The 5,347-nt window shown below is 49.3% G+C and overlaps 1 pseudogene; it reads right to left on the minus strand.

Moving 5' to 3' along the window:
• Positions 1-3,574: 3,574 nt before the first annotated feature.
• LOC121149008 lies at positions 3,575-4,631 on the minus strand (annotated as a pseudogene).
• Between the last annotated feature and the right edge of the window lie 716 nt (positions 4,632-5,347).

A 5,347-nucleotide genomic window follows, 5' to 3' on the forward strand; every position in this document is an offset into this window, starting at 1 on the left:
CAGTCCTCAACCCATAAGAAGGTGACACTGGCCAGGTGCTGAGCACAAGGACAGGTACAGCACATGTGTGCAGGAGAGGCCTCAGGCCTCCAGTTCTTGTAGTGCCCACTGCCAGGATGGCGAGCCATGGGGCATACAGCAGACACTGTCAGCAACAGCTCAGCCCTGCCAGCACTAGACACACCATCACAGTCAGCTTTGGCAACGCTGAGGCCAGATACCCAAGCACATTGGGCCCAGACTCCTGGGTTCTGGCTTAGCCTGGCTGCCCGAAGCTTCCTCCTCCACACTCTTGGTTATGTGGCTTCCTCCTGCCACCCTGGCTGACTTCTATGTAGGTTTCCCCTATGTTCCTCTGTGGTGTGACACAGTTGTCCCCAAGGGGGCTCCCATCTAAGGGTCCCAGGGAAAGCTCGGTGTTTTCTTTTCTCAGCTTAGCATAGAACTAAAAAGTTGGGAATAGGTACGTTTCCAGCTCAAGATTGTTTTCAAAGTGAAAGCCCCTGATAGGATGGAGCCTAAAGGTGGGGTTCCTCCAGGATTTGTCCTGGATTTCAGGAAATTTGGAGGGTTAATGGCTCCATGACCCTCACTATGTTGTTTCACTGGGAAGCATTGCTCCATTGGATGCTTTCCCAGATGGGAACCTAGGAGGCCTTTGGCATTGGTGGTGTCTCATCAGTTTAAAAAATACCTAAGCAATTACTGTATCACCTACTTGTACATGTTATCTTGTGACCACAGATAAGGGACAGATGACCACACTCCCGACACAATCATGGAATGTGCCAACATAGGACAGTGATGATATACTGACCAAGGGGGGTACAGCTCCAAAAGGCTTGCCTCTGTCCATGCCCTTCCCCTCCCCTCCATCACAGCTGAACAGAATACTTGCTCATGATTTCATGTCCCACACTATGCACCTGCCACACAGCACAGTATAGCAGTGAAGTAGCTGTATACATGTTCTGAGCACAGGGACAGCCATGAAGGTTCAGTGGTGTCACCCATGGGCATCAGAAATGGGAATCCAGGGACACCGACCTGGGAGTGACTCTCCCCATGCCACATCACAGGCAGAGAGTAAGTCCCACTCACCTCAAATGAGAATCCATCTGGCACTCCAACTATGTCTCCTGCTTCAACTACCAATACTTGTGTAGGTCGGCAGTCAGCAGGCTACAGGCCACTTTGACCTCACCACCCAGAGGGTGCACCTCTCAGTGACTGTGATGTCATAGAATGCTGCCTGCCACTGACAAGTGGCATGTCATGTGGCAGGACTTAGAGTCCCAAGACCCATCTACCTCAAAAGCCACATAAAGCCTAAATCCTTGATTTAGTTTTCCAATTAATGAGTTTGAAGGCCTGTTAGGGAAACAAACTCTCTGGTAGACTGCAGCTCTGGATAGTGAACACCAAGACCTGCGGCTAGGAGCAGGCCAGAGAAGCCTGGGCTGTACCACCTGTTGACACATGTGTGGGCTGGGTCTTGGAGCATGCTGGCCAGGGTCAGTCCAGAGAACACACTGACACAAGTGAGAGCCAGGACAGGTTGCAGGCCAGGTTGGGTTGGACCTCAACACCTGTCGATTGACATGAGATCTGGGAGTGGGTCAGCCCGGTCTATGCTGCTGCACCTGCCATGAGAGCTGGGACTGGAGGCTGACAGGGATGTGCCAGGCTGTCACACCTGTTAGAAAATGCTGAGACTGGGGATTGGATGTTTCAGACTAGGCTGCAGCGTCTGCTGCCTCACACAAGACCTGGGGTGAGAGTGGGCCTGGTAGAGGAATTTTGGGGACTCCTTTGAGGGCTGCTAATTCCACATCAGAATGTGAGAGGTGTGCCTGAGGGACAGCAAGTCTGGGGACAAGAAAGGCTGGGATAGGTTTTTCAGCACCCCTGATGTCCTCAAGAGACATGATGGAAGTGGGCCAGCCAGGCTAGGCCACAGCACCAGCTGGCAAGTGCTTGGACTGGGTGCAAGACATGGCAGGCTGGACTGCAGTACTCCCCAGTAAGTGCTAGCTCTGGAGCTGGGAACAAGCCTGGCAGGGGAACTGTGAGCACTGCCCTCCTAGCCTGTTCTACCGCTGGTCAGCACAAAGATCAGGGCTGGGGGTAAGTCAGACTGGACAATGTGGTGGAATTTGTTGTCATACATGAGGGCTGGATTGGGTGAACTAAGCCACAGCACCTTGGATGTGCATGAGCGCCACATGGGATGTGTGTTGGGATGTACTAGGCTGCAACAGAGTCTGGCATGCACAAAAACCAGGGCTTGTGGGGGTTATTGGGGGGCACCCTGACTAGGCCACAGCACCTGCTGATATGCATCATTCAGATGTGGAAACAGCCAATAATTTCAGTAGTTTGAATATGATACACAACTCTTCTTGCAGTAGGAGATTAAGCTTTGGAGAATGTTCAGCATCCATTTAATCAACCAAGCATTGATTCCTACAGTAACTCATGGTGTGTCAGGTTGTTGTGGAAGGGTTTTGCACTTCTGCACTTTATTTCTGACTGTAAGTCTTATTTCATATATATATATATATATATATATATATATATATATATATGCATGTGTATGTATTTACAGAGAAAACTTTTCAAAATGTTTGAAAAACCAAATAATTATCAAAACACAAACCCATAAGGCTAAACCTAGACCTAAGACTAAGGTCTAAGGCCTTCCTCTAAGTCAAAGCTTAAGGCTCAAGGCCTCCTTGTAGGTTTAAGCTAAGTCTCAGTCTAAGGCCTAAGGTCTACTTGACAGCCAAAGCATAAGTCTAAGGCCAAAGGCATTCACATAAGCCTAAGTCTTTTTTTTTTTTAAGATTTATTTTTTTATTCATTTATTCTTACAGATATATTTATTTTTTTCTTTTTTTTTGCATTTTAAAATGCTTTAATTTTTTCCTCACTAAAGATAGCTTGCTGTAACATCATGTCTTTGAAATAAAAGATCCAAAAGCAAAACAAGCCAAAAACATAGAAAATCTGAAGCCACCATAACATGGAGCCAACAAGGCTGAAGCTGAGCAATTTAAGAAGCCTGGAAGATAAGTAGGAAATTTCCTTTTTGGCAGTTCTGTTTTTGGGACTCTGTAAGATTTGGCAGAAAGACTTTTTGTAAGCTGATGGTTGTGCTGTTTAAAGATGCGGATAGGAATGGAGGGAGTCTGCCCTACTGGGAAGAGAGATGGATATTGAGAAAAGCCTAAGGGTTTCTGTGTGCACTTGGGGTAGTTGGTTCTTTTTCAGCTTAACACTCTCCTGTGGTTGCAGGATGAATAAAGACATGCTTACTACCGCAATATCAAGGTGCAGGACGAAACAGCAAAGGAGCTCCAGCTGATGGGGTCCATGTCAGCCCCACTGATGGCACCCGAGGCCACCTTGGCACCCAAGGTCCCATGGGGTGAGTCACAGGCAGCAAGCGGGACTAGCCCTTCCTCCCTGTTCTCTCCTCAGTAAGGAACTCAGCTCTCGCAGAATTCAGGGTAAGAGGCACAAAGCACATTTGCTTTTGTTCTGCTTGCTTTGGGTACTGTTTCTATGTCACATGTTCCTATGATTCAGTTTTTTTTTTTTTTTCGGCATTATAGTTGAAGAATTATAAAATCTGTCATCTTAATACATTGGGCCCAATATATAATCATCTGATTTTTTTAAAAAGCCACATTTTCTAGTTTGGGTTTGGGCATTTGAGAAAATACAGAAACTTCTTTCTGCTTATCCTTGCTGTTTGACCCTGTGCAATCCCTGAACCCTGCAGATGAATTCATCCAGCAATATCCATCATTAAAGGGTGCCTGATCTAAATTTTATTCCACCACAGTGGATCAATGTTTTCTGACTGTTTTTCTCAAGGAAAATATCCCCAAAAGGAAAATATACAAACAGATGTTCAGATGGATCAAACAAACAAAACTCAGACATAGATTACACATTGTTAACCCAAACGGAAATCCACCTGGGTAGGAGGTACAGGGCACATTTCTCACGTGTAGGCTCAGGCGTCCCATGGCTGGGTGTGCACGGCCGTCCACTGATGAACCTCTGCAGTCCATCTCAGTTCAGAGACAGAAGCATCTTTGGGCTTCATTAGCCAAACATGCCCAGGTGGAGCTGCTTCTCTTTCCTATGGTAGCTGCTGAGCTCTGACTGTCTCAACTGCAGGTACTGCCGGACACTGGCATCTTTGGGCTGCTGACTGAGGGCAGCCAGGAGATAGTGCCAAGTCTGGTCATGGTCCTGCAGATGGAAGAAGGACAGTCCAGCTCGATACAAGGCCTTGGCATTGTCAGGCTGCCGTTCCAGCACCTTCTGACGGTACTCTCTCACTCGTTCATAGTTCACTGGCTCCATCTGAAGCAGGCAGGCAGCCAGGATGTTGTAGCAGTCACTCTATAAGGTGTGCAGCACGCTCTCCTGCTCAGGCATGAGAGCCAGGCCCTATGGCCTCAGGTCAGCTATCGGGGAGGCTGACTCGAGTCCAGGCCCCACAGCTGCAGCAGGGCTCAGTGGTACCTACTCATGGCCTCTCGGTACTTCCCTTCCTGGTACCGCTGGTTCCCTTCCTCCTTATACAGCCCAGCCTCCCGCAGGTGCACCTCCATGCCTTGCTGCAAGCTCCTGGACGAGAGGGGACAGACCCCTCAGCCCGGGTGGGCGGCTCTCCCCACGAAAGGGAGCCTCCTCTCCCCTGCAGGATGTCGGAATCTCCAATGGTTCAAGGAACTAGGGAGCGTAAGGATGCTGAAATCTGAGGCTAACACTTAAGAGATCTCCTCAGGAGAGATTGATTTCTTTCCATGGCAAAGTCAGATATGCAGAGGGGAGAAAAGAAAGGAAGATCTTCTGTCCGATGACTCACTCCCCAAGTGACCGCAACGGCCAGTGCTGTGCCCATCCAAAGCCAGGAGCCAGGAAATTCCTCCTGGTCTCCCAAGCAAGTTCAGGGTTCCAAGGCTTTGGGCCATCCTCCACTGCTTTCCCAGGCCACAAGCAGGGAGATGGAGAGGATGTGGAGCTGTTGGGATTAGAACTGGCACCCATATGGGATCCTGGTGCTTTCAAGGGGAGGACTTTAGCCACTAGGCCACCACGCCGGGCCCAACCCTGCTTTCTTCCAGGAGATAGAGAATGTGCTGTGGGTACCCACGCTGCTGGAACACCAAGGCACAGGGTCCAGGGCGATGGCTCAGTGGCTATTGCCTCCCCTTGCAAGCGCCAAGGTCTCCTACAGTCACAGGTTTGAGTTCTGGCTGCTCCACTTCCCATCCAGCTCCCTGCTTGTGGCCTGGGAAAGCAGTGCAGGATGACTCCAGTGCTT

This window comes from Ochotona curzoniae, unplaced genomic scaffold (assembly GCF_017591425.1).
Source record: "Ochotona curzoniae isolate NIBS_2020 unplaced genomic scaffold, NIBS_Ocur_1.0 contig_1870, whole genome shotgun sequence".
NCBI classification, from domain to species: Eukaryota; Metazoa; Chordata; class Mammalia; order Lagomorpha; family Ochotonidae; genus Ochotona; species Ochotona curzoniae.